The following is a 20,250-nucleotide window of genomic DNA, read 5'->3' as shown; positions in this document are numbered from 1 at the left end:
GAAGTCTGGAGCTGGTATGTCAGTTAACTGCTAGTACTCTCTTGTTATTTATGTATTATTGTCATTTTGTTTATTTTCTTTGGTTACATCTTTCTCTTGAACTGAATGTTAATAGGCATATTGTTATGTGTTTACTTTTCTACATTGGCTAGAGGTATAGTTGTAGGGTTGAGATCTCACAAACATGTTTAACCCCGCCACATGTTTGCGCCTGTCCCAAGTCAGGAGCCTCTGGCCTTTGTTAGTCTTGTATTTTTTTAATTTAAGTTTCTTGTGTACAATTTGGAAATTAGTATGGTGTTCATTATCACTGAACTTGTATATATTTGTTAAGGGGCCAGCTAAAGGACGCCTCCCGGTGGGGAAATTTCACGCTACATTGAAGACCTGTTGGTGACCTTCTGCTGTTGTTTTTTTCTACAGTCGTGTTGTTGTCTCTTTGACACATTCCCCATTTCCATTCTCAATTTTATATTAAATGAGCAACCTTTGGGTACAAAGTCAGTTCAAGTGAGTCTAATTAACTATACTCCTTAATACCAACAGTTAATATGTTCCCCTAAATACTGTGAGTAACTCATTAGGTGTCTGTTTACCATCAGGCTAAGATAACCCTTGCAGTGCACCAGATAGTTTTATTGGGTTTGAGTGAGTTGTTTTTTTCTTGTTATTTATCTTGATTTCTCCTCTCCCTTCTGGATTTGTGAATTAGTCCACCTTTATTTTTTCTTGTATCTATAGTTGTCACTTTGATCTGATAGATCTCAGATAGTTTTGGTTATTAGCTTGTGACTTCATTATTAGTGGAACAATAATGAACATGAACCCCTGCATGCATTCAAGAATTAAGTTTATATCAAAATAAACATAATGGATCAAACTCTTTGTGCTCAGATGTTACACCAGATTTCCTGTTTTTTTTTAGTAAGTTACTTGACATTGTGTCAATATAACTACCAAAAGACGGTAGTGTTGTGAGCAATATAAGCATTCAATCTTAATATGGTAAAATGTAAGATAACCATCAGTTACCTAGATAATAGTAGAAAAATAATCTTTAAAAAAATGATTTTAAAAAGGAGTAAATTTAGACACTCTTTGTCAATATAACCTACACGTAAGATATGGTATACAAGATTTAATAGTCATCTTCTTCATTTAGAAGATTAAGCTGTATTGGATAAATTTTGCCTTACTTTAAAAATCAGCTAGTGTGGCCCCCCTGTTTTTTTGAGTGGCCTGTTTTAAAATTGTGGCAGAAAAACCATCAAAAAAGGTTATTGTCAAAATAACATACATTGAATTTGGATTTAATTATGTCAACGAAGATATGGGTTTACAACAACTACATAAAATATTTCATTTGAAATATAATAATTATGTTTACAAATATAATTGCTGTTCAAAAAACGTTTTACACAAGTTACTAGAAGAAAACTTTATTTTGGACATCTATAACATACTGATCTTGCTCAGAGCACTGACATTTCAGAAAATCAGGGATATCTCTGTGAATCGGTCTATTATATAATGATGTTGAAAGATATTATGTGTAGCTAAGTATTGATACATTTCATTAATCCCATAAGAAACTATTTAAAACAAAAGATTGCACTATTGTCAATATAACTTACACAAAATATACAAGGAAGTTCAATTTTGCCAAAAACCAGCAAGACCATGGGTTTTAAATAAAAAGAGGTAGTAAGATACAGATGGTTGCTAACAAAATAATGTGAATTGGTAGAGATATCAAAAACTTCAATTTTATATCCTAATGTCACACTTTCCAGACCACCTTTATGGCTTTACCCATATATATTGAAATTTTGTTCACTGTAGTCATTTTGATTTCTCCTGTTCTCCCCCTGAGAATACTGCACGCCTGTATCTTTATGTACAGTTTATAGACAACATAGGTCACATGACATAGGTCACATGACACTAACTTTTAAGAAGAAAAACTTACCCCATCCCAACTTGCCATTATATCCTGTAAAAGAAAATGAAGTCATTGTATATTTATAAAAATAAGGAGATATGATTACCAATGAGACAACTATCCACTTAAGTTCAAATGAAGTGGATGTAAGCAATTATAAGAACAAGAGGCTGTCAAGTGACAGCTAACTGGATTTTCCTGCATAGGTCGAACCCTGAACAGTTGAACAAGTATGAACACAACATTTACATGATTTAAGCTTAAAACAGCTCTGAATTTGGATTCTGATTGAAAATTTATAATAGATTATTTTCTAATTAAGAGGGAATGCCACGAACTATCAAGCTTCCTCCCTAAAATTTATTGAAAGTACATTTTTAATCAATAATGAAAATGATATTCGCAAATCTGAAACACAAACAGGATCATGTAAAAAAATAAACATTAACACACACAGCAAAAATGGACAAGTGAAACTGTGAGCTACTGCTCACTGATGATACCCCCGCCGCAAGGGGATAATATAAATAGTGTAAAAATATGCAAGTGTTCGGTTAACAGGAAGTTGTCGAGTGATGAATCTGAAAACGCATCACACGGTATAGCTGACTTATATAAATCCTGAAACCATATTTCAGAAATCCTTGTACTGTATAGTTCCTGATAAAAATTGGACAAAAATTTTCAACTTGGCTATCATGTGTAAAATCATACAAGTGTTCGGTAAACAGGAAGTTGTCAAGTGATCAATCTGAAAACGAATCACACGGTATATTTGACTTATATAAATCCTGAAACCAAATTTCAGAAATCCTTGTATTGTAGTTCCTGAGAAAAATGTGACGAAAATTTTCAACTTGCCTATCATGTGTAAAATCATACAAGTGTTCGGTTAACAGGAAGTTGTCAAGTTATCAATCTGAAAACGCATCACACGGTATAGTTGACTTATATAAATCCTGAAACCAAATTTCAGAAATCCTTGTATTGTAGTTCCTGAGAAAAATGTGACGAAAATTTTCAACTTGGCTATCATGTGTAAAATCATACAAGTGTTCGGTAAACAGGAAGTTGTCAAGTGATCGATCTGAAAACGCATCACACGGTATAGCTGACTTAGATAAACCCTGAAACCAAATTTCAGAAATCCTTGTATTGTAGTTCTTGAGAAAAATGTGACGAAAATTTTCAACTTGGCTATCATGTGTAAAATCATACAAGTGTTCGGTAAACAGGAAGTTGTCAAGTTATCAATCTGAAAACCCATCACACGGTAAAGTTTACTTATATAAATCCTGAAACCAAATTTCAGAAATCCTTGTATTGTAGTTCTTGAGAAAAATGTGGAGAAAATTTTCAACTTGGCCAACATGTGTAAAATCATACAGGTGTTCGGTAAACAGGAAGTTGTCAAGTGATCAATCTCAAAACGCATCACACGGTATAGCTGACTTAGATAAACCCTGAAACCAAATTTCAGAAATCCTTGTATGATAGTTCCTGAGAAAAATGTGACGAAAATTTTCAACTTGGCCATCATGTGTAAAATCATACAAGTGCTCGGTAAACAGGAAGTTGTCAAGTGATCAATCTCAAAACGCATTACACAGTATAGCTGACTTAGAAAACCCTGAAACCAAATTTCAGAAATCCTTGTATTGTAGTTCCTGAGAAAAATGCGACGAAAAATATTCATGGGACGGACTGACTGACAGACAGAGGTAAAACAGTATACCCCCCTTTTTTAAAGCGGGGGTATAATTACCACATAACAACTGTGACATCTACCTTCATAACACACATGACTTTAAAAAAAAGTCAAAAAGAAATTTTGATGTTATCATTACTCAGGTCAGGAACACTACCTTATATGGAAATGCATGAATTAGCATACTTCTGTTCTCGCACGTGTAATTGTTTATTTACGTGTGACGCAATTTATTGTTATCTGTTTTTTTTACCAATCCACTAAATAAGCAACAAGTGAAACTGCGAGCTACTGCTCACTGATGATACCCCCGCCGCAAGTGGATAATATAAATAGTGTAAAAATATGCAAGTGTACGGTAAACAGGAAGTTGTCGAGTGATGAATCTGAAAACGCATCACACGGTATAGCTGACTTATATAAATCCTGAAACCAAATTTCAGAAATCCTTGTATTGTAGTTCCTGAGAAAAGTGTGACGAAAATGTTCAACTTGGCTATCGTGTGTAAAATCATATAAGTGTTCGGTAAACAGGAAGTTGTCAAGTGATCAATGTGAAAATGTATGACACTGTATAGCTGACTTAGATAAACCCTGAAAACAAATTTCAGAAATCCTTGTATTGAAATTCCTGAGAAAAATGCGACGAAAAAATAAATAGTGTAAAAATATGCAAGTGTACGGTAAACAGGAAGTTGTCGAGTGATTAATCTGAAAACGCATCACACTGTATAGCTGACTTATATAAATCCTGAAACCAAATTTCAGAAATCCTTGTATTGTAGTTCTTGAGAAAAGTGTGACGAAAATGTTCAACTTGGCTATCATGTGTAAAATCATATAAGTGTTCGGTAAACAGGAAGTTGTCAAGTGATCATTTTGAAAATGTATCACACGGTATAGCTGACTTAGATAAACCCTGAAACCAAATTTCAGAAATCCTTGTATTGTAGTTCCTGAGAAAAATGCGACGAAAAAATAAATAGTGTAAAAATATGCAAGTGTTCGGTAAACAGGAAGTTGTTGAGTGATGAATCTGAAAACGCATCACACGGTATAGCTGACTTATATTAATCCTGAAACCAAATTTCAGAAATCCTTGTATTTTAGTTCCTGAGAAAAGTGTGACGAAAATGTTCAACTTGAACTTGGCTATCATGTGTAAAATCATACAAGTGTTCGGTAAACAGGAAGTTGTCAAGTGATCAATCTAAAAACGTATCACACGGTATAGCTGACTTAGATAAACCCTGAAACCAAATTTCAGAAATCCTTGTATTGTAGTTCCTGAGAAAAATGTGACGAAAAAATAAATAGTGTAAAAATATGCAAGTGTTCGGTAAACAGGAAGTTGTCGAGTGATGAATCTGAAAACGCAACACACGGTATAGCTGTCTTAGATAAACCCTGAAACCAAATTTCAGAAATCCTTGAATTGTAGTTCCTGAGAAAAATGCGATAAAAAATATTCATGGGACGGACTGACGGACGGACGGACTGACGGACAGACAGAGGTAAAACAGTATATCCCCCTTTTTTAAAGCGGGGGTATAACAATGCATTATGGACTACTACGTGTTTACAATCAACCAAGAACACGTGCTACTTACTTAAATACAACACATTTTGTCGTGCAATGCGGGATTAACAATTTCGCTTAGTTTTTCATTTTTTGTATCCACATTTATAGTTCGTGATATAAAGTATTCATTCCATGCTTAGATTAATGAAGAGTTCTTTCTATGCGAAGAAAAAGTGTTTGATTTACCAGATATATAGCTATTCACGTGTTTGATGATGACATGCAGAATTCATGTATTTGTCCACCAGACAGCAATGAAACAACAGTGAAATACACAATTACACATCAGACAAACATACAAGTGTAAAGTTAGCCGTCGATTACAGCCGATGCTAATATTCATGAGTGCAGAAACTTTCGTATAGATAGTTAAAGAGAAATGTGTGATCCATGAATTTTGTGTTCATACAAAAGACGAAGACTAAGAGTTTGTCAAGTATCTGATGGGGTCACTAAACTTTTTGAGTTTAAAAATATATATTGCACCTACTTTTATGTTTAAAAAGTAATTTAAATCGAGGACAAAATGTGTTTATATATTTGTCTTTAAGAGACAATAGCATATAATCATCAATCGTGGCCATTAATAGCCGACTATACAGTATGGGGTTTTCTCATTGTTGAAGGCGTTACAGTTGCCTATCATTACTTATATCCACTTTATTTGTGCTTCAGTGGATAGTTGTCCCATTTGGCAATCATACCCCATCTCCTTATTTTTGTATATAAACATCCCTCAGAAGTTCGGGTTTCCATTATAAAGTATTTACATACATCACAGTGTATACAAAAAAGTATTGATTTTTGACATATTTCAGTATTTGGCACTTTCAAACTGTTCTCTTTGCTCTGACGGTAGTGGAAAACAACTGTTGTTTCATATGGTTTTCGTCTTTGCTAAGATTTTTTTTCAAATGGAGATATTAGATTTTTTTTAAATTTTTAACAGACTCGGACTCGAACATTTGTCAATCTTAATAAAATCATTAATGATGTTATCCATGTTTATGTTCGACAAAGTGGGAAATTTGATATGTTTTGATATGTTTTGTGAAAATTGCACCGTTACACCTAAACCTACTATATTTCTTTTATGCATTAGATATAAAAATTTCTATTTTTGTATATAAAATAAGGCCGTTTTTTTTTATGTTATTTTACACAAATAATTTTTGGTCCCTTTATAGCTTACTTTTCAGCAACGAACCTATGATTGCTTACTTTACTAGATTGTGTATTGAATGGAAAGATGTCTCAATTGGCACTCATCATGCTCATACCTCATCGTCGTATTTCTAACTTAATAGGTAATATTGCACCCACTATGATCCAGAGGATTTATATATCGGAGATATTGCACAGGACAGCAGCCGAAAGATAAAAATACCTATGACAGACTCTGCTGTTGTCTGTTCTATAGTCGGGTTGTTGTCTCTTCGACACATTCCGAATTTCCATTCTCAATTTTATGCATCAAGTGATGAAAACTATACAAAATATGTTAAGCTATTTACCGTCTGAGTTTTAATAACACTTATTTTTAGCAAACTGAATATTATGATGTTCAGATCCTGATAAAAAGTTTACACATCCAGTACATATAGAAGTGTTTCTGTGCTAGTTTTCATGTTTTTCGAGGCAGAAATGTTTTTGGAATGACATTATATATGTTTTAAAGAGATTACAAAATTTTTCATACGAAATTTCACGGTTTCAAGTCGTGAAATTATTGCACAGGTACAATGCATAATAATGGAAAAAAACCTGTTTAACTACTTTTACAAGGCGAGAAAGAAAGTCGAACAGTGAAGCTCGTAAGAAATACCTTTTTCAATCTGAGCATGCAAACTGAAGATTATGTGATTTTAAAGAAAAGTGTTAAAGTAAAGTCCCGTACTTATTACAATACAATTAAATACCCAAAGTGAAATCTGTTGGTACGAGTTCTACAACCGTCAATATGGGATTACATGTGGGTCTTCGTCAAACTGTTATTGCAACTTCAGCATGTTATTGTTAAGTCTGTCTGCAAGGCCTTAATGCCACTTTATATTCATACCCCTTCTGCCACCAGTCAATCAGAATCTGAAAAAAAGTTTTAAAATTTAAAACATGTAAACAGATTAAACAGAATAGAGAATGGAAACAAGGAATGTGTCAAAGAGACAACAACGTAATTAACCCAACCAGAGAGCAGAGACAGCCAAAGGCCAACAATGGGTCATCAACACAGCGAGAAAATTCCGCACCCAGAGGCACACTTGATCTGGCCCTAAAGGCTAAACAATAATGATTACTAGTTCAGCAAAGTATAATGTAAAGGCAAATATGTTTGTTATTTGTAAAATTAATCATAAATATTTTAATTTTTAGTGGCCTCTAGGGAAGGAACTCTTGAAACTGTGTGCAGAAACTAAATGCATAGCCATGATAACTAATTTTTGAATTAAATTAATAATTTTTCATTAACCATGGTAAATCAATGAGACGAGGCTTTTAAGGGATAAACTTAGCTGTTATAACAAGGCTTAGTTATTTAAGGCATGTAACTTACTATATATGAGAAACTTGGGAATTTCTGGGAAGCTTGCGCAGAACCTCATTACATGCTCTAATCATTATTTCTTACAATAAATTAAAATACATTGTAATTAAGCATGTACATAACAGGCTATTATTTGAACTTGGAATTATTTTTACTATGGAATTTGCATAATTTCTTGTGTTTAAAATTTTCAGTAAATTCTATGTTTATTTGGTATAATAATCTTAAAATAACTCTTTCCATTAAATATATTTTGGTAGGATAGTGTTGTGCGCGGCACAGTACATTCTATTGAAAATAAACTATTTTCTTTGTAATGGTAAGTGTTGTGCGCAGCACAGAACATTTCAGTATAGAATAAACATGGAATTTATTAAAAATTTCAATAACAAGAAAACAAGCAAATTCCATAATTAAAAATAATTCCAATTATCGCTATTTTGTGCATTTTTCGTTTGATCTTTTTTTGTGATAATTTTCATATCATGCTACTCGCTTGAGATGGAATAATTATCACTAGAAACTAAGGAGGCCACGTGGCGTTGCTAACGAAATTGACATGCACATGATGAAATTGACAACGTCGTCATAGGTAAAATAGCGATAAATAGATTATCATTGGTCATCTCAACTCGATTGCTTTTCTCACTTTCGCTGTTCCAGCTCAAGCGAGAAAATCAATCTCGTTGAGATGATCAACGATAATCTATAAGTATAAATAATATCCTGTTACATGTATATGTCTGAGCAAATGGTTTGGAGTGATGAAGAGAAGCTGTAATAACACCCTTTAGTTATTACAGACATACATGTACTTTTTCTGTTATAACATAGGTGTACTATCTGACTATGCATGATGGGAAAACTATGAACTGTTATATCTTTCTATAGTTGAGTATACACAAAGACAATAGTAATATCAATAGAACTTGTATACATTTAAGGATGTACATGTACACCTCTGAGGAGCCAAAAATTTCTAGAATTAAACTTTTGTTCTAAACCTGTTTTTGGGTTTAAAAGACTAACGAAAAAATTGGTGAAGAAAAAATCATATGGTGGTGCACTTCTTTTTTTGCTACGGCCCTTTGAAAATGTCCAATTTTGATGAATTTCCCATTTTTCATCGATTTTCACCTATTTTTGGGCTATTATTGTGAAAAAAATATTAGTTCCACAATTAAACTTTTGTTCATACTTTCTAGAAAGATGAAGGGGACCAATCTGAATAAATTTTACTTAAAAAAATCATAGGTAGGTGTTAATATAAGAAAGTTTTATCATATTTTGACGTTTTTTGGTGTAAAATTTACCATGCTGTCAAATTTGTATTTTTGTGATTTTTCTCAGTTTTTAGAACAAAATGCATGTTATTTCAACTTTTTTGTTATAAATGATTGAAAAAATACATATCTAAGAACTTTGAAAAGACCAAAATGATATGGGACGTACATGATTCTTGTAAAATCATTTTTTGTATCCCTCACCCATTTTCTCCAAAATTTTGCTAAACATGCTAAATGTACTGACTTATTTGGTCGTAAAATTTGAAAACTGGATTACTCAACAACCGTTCATTGTAAATACACAATTTTTTCGCAGAGTTATGTTTGATTATAATATTTTTAAAATTCATTGATATTTTCCACTTGAATCACATGTTTTGGAAATAATTCAAGAACGAGATTTCAACGAGACTGAATGAGACTGAAAAGTCAGAAGAATACATCCTTAAACAAAACTAATGATGTATATTGTTCCTTTGAAACATGTAACATACATATGTTATCACAGTTCTTTAATTTTTTAGTCCACAATAACAAATGTATGTTATTTTTCTGTAATAACTCTATAAAGTTATATCCTTGACTGACTGAACCATGAAAATGAGGTCAACGTTGGGTGACAGCTGCCAGTTGGACATGTATATCTTATAATAATTCCATATACAAATAAATTGGGAATGTTTCCATGGGACACAGAAGTTGCCCCCACTTGCATATCATATAAAGTTATAAAGGGACATAACTGAAGAACGGTAAAGGTCACTATCAAAATTTGGTTGAGGTCAACTTAAGTCAGAGAACGGAAACGAAAAATTCAGCACCTTAAAGGCTTTACCATTTGTAAAAGGGCATAACTGTAGAACAGTTTAAGTGAAGCATCAAAATTCAAACTTGATCTGTGCTTTGTGGAAATAAGCATTGTGTATAAGTTTCATAACATTTGGTTGAGGCAAATTAAAGTTAGAGAACGGATACCACCTTTGGGACAGATGGACGCACAGACCGACAAGGGCATAAATATAGTAGACATATTGCTAACAGTATTTGAGATATGATATATATTTTATTCTCATAAAACCATGAAGTACATAGGTTACAGAGAAGTTAAAAACATGCATACGGACTTGACCCATACAAATTTAACCTTGCATGTTCACTGATCCATGAATAGAAAACTGTCTTGACGGGCACTAGGACCCTGCAAGGTAAGCACATACCAAATATAGTTATCCAATTACTCAAAATAAGAGAGAAATAAAGAATACTAATAATCTTCATTTTTTTTTTCAGGTAGTCACTGAACCATGAAAATGAGGTCAAGGACAATGGACATATGACAGACAGTCACAGAAACTTCATAACATAAGGCATCTATATCCAAAGTACGAAGTATGAAGGATCCAGGTCTTCTACCTTCTGAAATATTGGGCTTTTAAGAAGTCTGCCACCACCGCTGGATCACTATCCCTATGTCGAGCTTTCTGCAACAAAAGTCATAGCCTGGACAAAAACTGATTACATGCATGTATTATTTCAGCCATCTTGGTTCGTGGGCGGGGTCACTGGACACATTTTTTAAACTAGATACCCAAATGATGATTGTGGACAAGTTTGGTTAAATTTGTCTTTGTAGTTTCAGAGAAGATTTTTGTAAAAGGTTACAAAAATTTACCAAAAATTGTAAAAACTTGACTATAACATGTATAAAGGGCAATAACTCTGTAAGGGGTCAACTGACCATTTTGGTCATGTTGACTTTTTTGTAGATCTTACTTTGCTGAACATTATTGCTGTTTACAGTCTATCTCTATCTATAATAAATTTCAAGATAATAACCAAAAACGGCAAAATTTCCTTAAAACTACCAATTCAGGGGCAGTAACCCAACAACGGGTTGTCCGATTCATCTGAAAATTTCAGGGCAAATTCATCTTAACCTAATAAACAATTTTACCCCTATTTTTAGCCATGGCAGCCATCTTGGTTGGTTGGCCGGGTCACCAGACACATTTTTTAAAACTAGATACCCCAATTATGATTGTGGCCAATTTTGGTGTAATTTGGCCCAGCTGCGTTTCAGAGGAGAAAATTTTTGTAAAAATTAACGACGACGGACCACAACGGACGCCAGACGCAAAGTGATGAGAAAAGCTCACTTGGTCCTTTGGGACCAGTGAGCTAAAAAGCACTTTACAATGATCAGTAAACCTTATTCATTTCATATACCACCGTCATTGTCTTCTTTAGAATAGTTAGTGCCTCAAATATATGCCAATAAATTGAGACTAAAACTGCATGCAAGTTTTCCTTGAAAAGTGAAAAAACTGTGCATCAGACCATGCTGTCTGCCAAAAAAGTTGAATGCAAGAGTTTTTTTTGCAATAAGACTTCTTGTATTATAACATCTTAGCATAGAACTGAACAAAAAGTAACAAATTTCCACTTCTCAAAAGCTTCTGTATGCATTTTTATATGTAAATATGTCATGTATGTGCTACGGCCTAAATCAACTCTAAATAATTTTCAATCTCAAATTGCCGAAGACCATTTTATACTCATGTGGTAAGCTTTTTGTAACTTTTCTTTACATTTAAAGTACATTTAATATATATGGAAGAATAATTTATGGTAAAAAACTTCAAAAAACTTGAAATTGGGTGAAAAAATTGCATGTTTATGTAAGGCTTCCCTTAATTTGAAAATCTCTAATAGATCTGATGAGTGTTAAGTTGTTTTTAATACTTAATATATTATATATATAGGACATGTAGGAGCATTTAAAAAGCAAATTTTTCACTTTTGCAATATTTTAATTTTTTAAGCCCAAATCTTGACAGTTGAAATTATTTGATTTAAATGTCAAAATTAAACATCCAAATTTCAATATTAAAATGGCCATAGTTTCTATAATATATCTCCTATGGCCATGAAATTTGGCCAACTATCTTATAATTCCGTAAGCTTAGGTCATGCAAAGTTTTATTAAAATTGGTCAAGTCCTTCTATCCTATGAGGTCTGAGGACACAGTTATCGTCCTTCGATTTTCGTTGTCCACAATATATAGTCCCTAGTGCATGTAGTGTGAACAGTGTATAACTTGCCAATTTTTTTCATACCCTTTCCTAATTTATTTCTAGATATTTTATGCATGAAATATTAAGTAAGGGGATGAAATTACATGATAAAAAATTTGGGTGCTGAATCTTTAGGTTAAGTAGTGATTTGGTCCAGTTAAAAAAGGTCAAAAATTAGTATGTCTGAAGCTGTCAAACTGAATTTTAGACCCCCTTAACACAGAATTGTCAATATTTTGAGCTGGTAGAAGTTTCTATAATTTTCATATTATTTGTCCCAATAGTAGTACACTACACTGTAAAAATCTGAATATGGGCACTCACACCACATCTTCCTATATATCTATCTCTGTACTACATCGCATGCAAATTATGCATTGACTTAATTTGTATGATCGAACCCCTTGATGCAAAGCTGTAATTGTATATATCATGTATATAATATGCAAACTTACGCTTTGTCTTTTTTGTAAATATGCACTCAAAATAATATAAGCATGTGATAAGAATGCTACCTTGTTTTATAGCTCCAATCTACATGATCTACGAAGTAGTGGTAAATAGTTATTTATCTCTCTATCCGTCCGTCTGTCTGTCCGTCCATTCTTCCGTAAGTATTCTTGGTTTTTGTATACTTAATCAAATACTTTAATCATGTTACATGTACTATTGTATTGCAACCTTCTTTGGATATATGATTACAAATTTATGAAAGGAAGGACTTCTGATCATGTTCATCATGTTCATACATTTATATTTTTTAATATGGTCTTGTACCTGCGGAAAAGGAACCAAACTTATCATGCTTATGTCTAGTGCTATATATGTATATATCATGTATATGTCTATATGTCATTTTAATTTATTGTGTCTGTCAAATTCATGTCTTTTATCCTGAATAAATAAATATAAATAATCAGTGAATAACTGTTTTTAAATTTTCTAATCCATAAGGTCAGAAAAAACATTAATTGATGGATTATACCTCAATTGAGGTATAATCCACCATTTGACATATACATGTAGTGCGATAGACCAATTGAGGTATAATCCACCATTTGACATATAGTGCGATAGACCAATTGAGGTATAATCCACCATTTGACATATAGTGCGATAGACCAATTGAGGTATAATCCACCATTTGACATATAGTGCGATAGACCAATTGAGGTATAATCCACCATTTGACATATAGTCATGATAGTGCGATAGACCAATTGAGGTATAATGCAGTTTTTATCATAAACAAATTTTAAAGAGATATTTGAGCATCTTTTTTCATATATACTAGAACACACCCGTGACATCGCGGGTCCGTGACTTAAGTATATAACTATGCGCAAGCCTTGCTTTAGTATTAGTATTGTCATCTGATAAAATCATGCGGATTATAAGATACACAGTTTTCTCTGCTTTCAAATCTTTCTGTTTGAACCCGTCGAACTGGAACTTATCAATTATTGGTCATGATAAATACTAATTATTTGGAAAACTGTGTGACAAAAGGTCCTGGAATGGAGTATTTTTTAATCAACAGCATTGTCCTATATTAGTTATAAATTAAGTTGAATTCTTTGATTCGCTGTTTTACGTCACTCATGCCCGCTAACAAATTGAAAACTGTACCTATGTAAACGCCTTATTTTAAGTCCAGATTTTTAGTATTCGTATTGTTATCTTAGAAAGTCTTACTGATTAAAATACTATAATCTGATAATCGGTAACAATTTGACAATTTAGTAGTGTCAACCCTGTGATTATAACCCGTGTATATAGCATATTAATCCTGCATACACTGTTTGGTGGTGCCCCTGTCAGATGCGGAACGTACAGATAAGGTAATAAGTAACAGGTGATTATACTATTGGTATCGGTATCGGACTTGACCCGGAACTTCTTAATTATTGGCAATATTAATTACGTGAAAAACAAAAGGGCCTGGAGTGGTGTAATTTTTAATCTACACCTTTGTACTATATAAGTTGTATATAAAGTTGAATTCTTTGATTCGTCGTTTTCATGTGATGACGGCTGACAAATTGGACCTCGTAATTTTAGTATTATAGATACCATCTTAGGCTTTGATGAGTTCTTATTAGCAGTCTTCACGCTTAACCACAAGTCCTACGGCATTGGCTGGTAATTGAAATTGCTTTCAGACTTGTAAAATTATTCTCTACAAGCCAACAGAATCCAACTAAAAAAAAATTTAAATTGAGCTTCGGGCTTGTGGACGCCTCTAAAGTTAATCGTGAAGGCTGCATTAGTGACATGCATGAAACATGTAATTGCTTCTGACTTCCTCTGCTGTGTTTTGAAAAATGTGGATTATACCTCAATTGAGGTATAATCCACCAACTGACGGATATTCACAATTGGTTTCCTTAAGTCTGCATCAGTTCTAACTTTAAAATTTGTTAGTCGAAATGGACAGGAATAGACTACAGAACAAAAATAAGATTTAATAGATAAAAACTCAGAATTTATCAGTAGGAAAAGGAGGGTTACATTAGTTTTTAGGTTTCTCTAACAAATTGCAGCACGAAGAGTCAGAATCAATTACATGTCATCATATACATTTTTTAAAGTGGTCACTACCATGATTATATGTCAAATGGTAGATTATCTTAACATCAGTTCCACCTCAGTAAAGGAACAGGCATATAAATCTTTAGTCAGACCATCACTAGAATATGCCTTTTCAGCAGTCAAGGGTCTAACTTAAATAAGTTATCAGAGAAAAATAACATGCATGTTGTTATTACAGACACTTTCAAGAGTTGTCTACTCTTTTTCCCTTAATCTGTAATAACATATGTTTGTTATCAGTTAAATATATCATAATTATTTTATCTTTAATGGGCACTTGGGAATTCTTAAAACTTTGCGCAGTAATTTAATATATTATCTTTATAACTAATTTTCTAATTCCATTAATACAATTTTGATCAACCATGGTAAATCAATCAGACAAGGCCTTTATGGGCAAACTAAGCTATAATAACAAGGCTTAGGTTATTACAAGCATGAAACTTACAATATGAGAGTAAACGAGACACTGGGAATCTTGCGCAGTGCCTCATGACAAGCTCTGATCATCATTTCTTACAATGAATGGAAATAAACCATTATGCAATTAAGTCAGAGCAAATTCTTTAAAGAGATATAGAGAAACTGTAATAACACCCTTTAGTTATTGCAGAAATATAATTTCTGTAATAATATAGGTGTGCTATGCATGATAGGTAAACTATGAGTCATTATCATGATTATATCTTGGCAAAGATTAGTATACATAAAGAAAATTATAATATCAATAGAAATAGTGAAAAATTTAACAAAATAAAGGTTGTATATTTTCCCTTTGAAACATGTAACATACATATGTTATTACAGTTTTTTGATATTTTAGCCCACAATAACAACATGTCTGTTATTTTTCTCTAATAACTTATTTAAGTTAGACCCTTGACTGTTCAGTTTGGGACCCTTACTTTACTGAGGATATTAACAAAATAGAAAAGGTACAAAGAAGGGCTGCTAGATATGTCACTAACCGACACAGAAACACCTCAAGCGTTAGTGACATGCTAGATCATTTGAAATGGAGAGACCTTGCTAACAGAAGAACAGATGCGCCACGCCTGGTCATGTTCTATAAAATTACATATCATCTCATTGCAATCACAAAAACAGACAGATTAATTCATCTGCTCAGACAGTCCAGGAACATGCACACACTCTCATACCAAATTCCATCCTGCAGAACACAAATAAGACAACAATCATTTTTCCCACGCACAATTAAAATCTGGAACAGCCTTCCCCTGAGTATTGTTATGAGCGACTCTATAGTGTCGTTCAAAGTAGCCGTCTCAAACTACACCTACAGCCCATAAATTCATCATGTGTATTAAATAGTTTTATCTTAATATTTTAAAAATAATAAATTAAAAATATGCACTACCACTATGTAAAAAATGTTTGTTTTGTTTATTATCACAAATTTGTATATTTCACTGTATATATGTCTTCACAAAGCAATGCGCAGTACAAATGACGTAAACTTCAACGTGTTGAAGGGGGTCATAATTTACATAGTAGAAGAGAAGTACCATGAAGTATACCTGAATTGAGTTACAATCCACCAATTAATGGCAAGTACTGACCTGTTTATATTGTATGCACAATTTTGATTCTAAATGCATTTATAAAAGTCTAAATGAAAGGTTCACGACAAGCTTTTTTAAAAAAAATATACTTGTCACAAAAAAGTGACAAACATCAGCGCCGCCTGGTGGCTAAAAACTCTTCAACAGTTCAAATGCAACGCACCAAGTTTTACTGTCTTTTAACTTTCAAATTTGGTTTCATAAATACTTTAACCTTGAAGAAAATAAAAATACTCAGTTAAATGTTCAATTGAAAATTTCTTCTCAGTCATCATTTAGCATGTTTAGCATGTTTAGAAAGTTTCGTCCAAATGCAAAGAAGAGATATGGAAACCCGGAAATGTGTCCATCGACCTTTTGCTGTGTTCAAAATGTAAATAATATTTTTAAAATGAGATAAAATGAGTAGAGCCTATGTCATTTCTTTACGTTAGTCAAATTTAACAGAACTATTTAAAACTTACCCTTTAAAGTCATTGAAATGACGTCTTCTTGGTTAAAAAGAATTGTTTGTAGAACAGGAAGCTTTGTCAAAACCAAAACGAGACACTGAATGACGGGATTGGGACAAGTCGGACCAGGAAAACTCGGACCAGTTTTAAAGAAACTCGGATTAGATTGAAAGATCTGACCAGTTTGAAACACTGATTGGGCCCATTTAAGGTCGATTCTACACAATTTCAAAGACACCTCGGAACAATGTGAACCACTAATTGGGCCCATTTAAGAACGCTTCTCAGTGGTTTATTCTAAGGGGAAAAAGGGGGCGTAGAGGATGCAAGACGCGGCCTCCCGTTTGATCGCCAAATAAATAATAAATAATTTTTCACGGTATATATAGATTTTTAGTATAAAAACGTCCGAACATTTTTTTTTATTTAATTGTCTTAAAAACTGGTTCGTGTTGTCTTAAAATGATTTTGACCAAATTTCGTTGTTTAATCATGAATGCCAGTGTCTATAAAAAAAATAGTCAAATGGAGCAAATTGATTCACATAAATTTGCCAATGAATATTGACTGAATGCTACCATTTCCCCAACAGGAGGATCTTTTCCTTTGTCACCCCAGTGAGGGTCTGGAATTGGGGGGAGGGGTGTTGTATCTTCAAACTGATTCACCTCAGTGAAGGTCTGGAATTGGGGAGGGGTGTCGTATCTACAAACTGATTCACCTTCAGCAGTGACACATGCATGTAATTCAGTACAAAGAGTCACATTTTCCTTCGTCAACTTTGTGACACATGTAATTTCAGAAAGTCAAATGGCAATGTTTTTTTTTTGTAGAATAGTACATTTGTTTTGTACAAGTTCAACTTGTATGCGAACACAGACATGTGCACTTTTCTTGGTGGCTTTATTTCAAGAAAAAATAACTAACCTGTCCCTTTGGAAATGCAGAAATTTTCACTTCCGCATACAAAAGTCTTAACACTTTCTGATACGTCAAATCCTCTGTTTGCTAAGAAATTATCTCCCTGTAAAGGCTTCGATAATTTTATTTTCTTGTAACTTGATCGTCCACCCTCATGACCCTCGCGTGCACCCAACCATTAGACAGTATGTTTAACTGCGGAGGGTGACCGACTGATATTAATAAACAAAACATACATGTAATAACATCAGATACACATACAACACAAACAGACAGACAGACAGACAGCACATATATGTATTAATACATAGATAGCACATGCAGAATAAAAGCTAAGCAAGTTATATATTAAAACAAATGTCAAATATCAGCACATAGTAGCACATAGTATTTATATCGGAGTAGCACATGCAAAATAAAACACTATAAGCACAAACAAAAGACTGCATGCAGCAATAGCAAAGGTAATGCATAAGCAAAAGAAATAAAAAGCTAGATAAAAAAAAGTAAAAATAACTGCAAAAAGATAAAACATAAAAAAACAAAAAACAAACAGCAGGCTTCGAGATCAAGTTATGGGGCAGCAAGTAAGTACATTATTTACAAGAACTGCATGTACATTTTACTGAAATCACCAGGTGGAGATAACATTTTTGAACTGGCCAAAAGTTGATAAGCTCCTTGCCTCATTTGGCAAGGAATTCCAGAGTTTTGCTGCCTCATAACTAAAGCTTTTCTTACCATACCTTGTTGTTTTTGGCCGTGGTATATCTGCTATGCCTTTGTACCTGAAGTTGTATGAATTTTCTTTAATATTTACTTAATTATGTAGGAATTCTGGACTTGATTTATTAATAATTTTATATGTCTCTAATGCCATGGTTCTCAATCTTCTGATTTTTAGTGCTGGTAGCTTATATAATTAGACTGTGCAAGAAGTGTATCGTATGAATTAGTGTAGTCGTCATAAATAAATCTGAGTGCTCTTTCTTGAATCTTTTCTATTTTCCTTGTGTTTTGTTCACTGCAGAAGTGCCATGTAAGAGGACAGTAGCTGAGGTTTGACATGATAAATGAGTGGTATATTGTGAGTTAAGAGATTCTGGTGAGATGAGTGCCAATTCTTTTTAGAACGTTTAGTTGTCGTGCAGCTTTTTTCCAAATATTTGAAATGTGAGTGTTGAAATCCAGTTTAAAGTCTATTGTTACACTGAGAAGTTTCACTTCGTCGTCACATTTTATATTGAATCCATTTAGGTTGAAAACAATATTTTGAGTGTGTGTGGTTCTTTTTTACCTATGGCAATTGCCTGGAATTTTTCTGGGTTTGCCTGCATTTTATTGAAAGAGAACCATGATATTAGGGAATTTATACTATCTTCCTCTAAGAGTTTAATAACTGATTCCAAATTAGTACCTGTTTTTCAGAGGTTGTTATCATCAGCATAGTTATATAAATCACAGTGTTTGACAAAAAGAAAAATATCATTTATGAATACATTAAATAATACAGGGCATAGTAGAGATCCCTGAGGAACACCTTTATATATATCTTGCATTTGACTGATACTCTGGCCTATTTCTACACACTGTTTCCTTGCAGTCAGATAGCTTTTGAGTATATCCAGAGCAGATGGACTAAGGCCATATTTTTCCAATTTAAAAAAAAGTAAATCATGTTATTACATGTATACGGGAATTTCTCGCTACATTGATGACCTGTTGGTGACCTTCTGCTGTTGTTTTTTTGTATGGTCGGGTTGTTGTCTCTTTGACACATTCCCTATTTCCATTCTCAATTTCATTGTTTATTAATATCAGTCGGTTTAAAGAGCTCATGTTCATTGTTATTGAGTATATATGCAACCTTACTTTAAATAAAGATTACTTTACTTTACTTTTACTTTTTACAGTGTGGATGGGGTATATAAAATATAGAATAATTGGGGGAGCGACATTGTGTCCGGGGATACAGAGGAACGTATGTATGGTACAGTGGCGGATCCAGGAGGGGGGGGGGGGGGGGTTCCGGCGGTTGGAACCCCCCTCTTTTTGGCCGATCAATGCATTTAAATGGGAGCATATAGTTGGAACCCCCCTTTACTCTGGGTTGGGACCCCCCCCCCCCTTTAAAATTGCTGGATCCGCCACTGTGGTTTAAACAAATCAGTACTGATCTGAACACAATCTTATATGTATATAAAAATTAGATAAATAGTGAACAGAACTGGATTCAGTGCTATATTAAACTTATAGAAACAGGGGATACAGGCGGGCACAACTGGACACAGTGCTATTTCTATATAAAAATTACAGAAACAGGGGGCTACAGGCGGACACAAGTGGACACATGTTATTTCTATATAAAACGTATAGAAACTTGTGGCTACCCAGTGCTATATATAAAACTTTAAAAAACAGGGGGCTACAGGCGGACACAAGTGAACAAAACGTTATTTCTATTTAAAACTTACAGAAACAGGGGATACAGGCGGAAGCAACTGGACACAGTACAATTTCTATATAAAAACTGAATTTAGAACTTCACTGTTATTGGGGGCTTC

The 20,250-nt window shown here is 33.4% G+C and overlaps 1 long non-coding RNA gene across 1 annotated transcript in view; it reads right to left on the bottom strand.

Annotated features, from left to right (window-relative positions):
* Nucleotides 1-16,875, bottom strand: part of LOC134717485 (uncharacterized) — a 30,868-nt gene extending 13,993 nt beyond the window's left edge. The window contains exons 1-3 of the long non-coding RNA XR_010107338.1: nucleotides 16,778-16,875; nucleotides 7,152-7,317; nucleotides 1,970-1,993 (exon numbers count right to left, since the gene is read on the bottom strand). This is a non-coding gene — a long non-coding RNA (uncharacterized LOC134717485). The remainder of the gene's footprint in view (nucleotides 1-1,969; nucleotides 1,994-7,151; nucleotides 7,318-16,777) is intronic.
* Nucleotides 16,876-20,250: the final 3,375 nt, after the last annotated feature.

The sequence above is a fragment of the Mytilus trossulus genome, chromosome 5 (genome assembly GCF_036588685.1).
Source record: "Mytilus trossulus isolate FHL-02 chromosome 5, PNRI_Mtr1.1.1.hap1, whole genome shotgun sequence".
NCBI classification, from domain to species: domain Eukaryota; kingdom Metazoa; phylum Mollusca; class Bivalvia; order Mytilida; family Mytilidae; genus Mytilus; species Mytilus trossulus.
The sequence above is the reverse complement of the archived record's forward strand: the minus strand, read 5'-3'. Positions and strand labels throughout refer to the sequence as shown.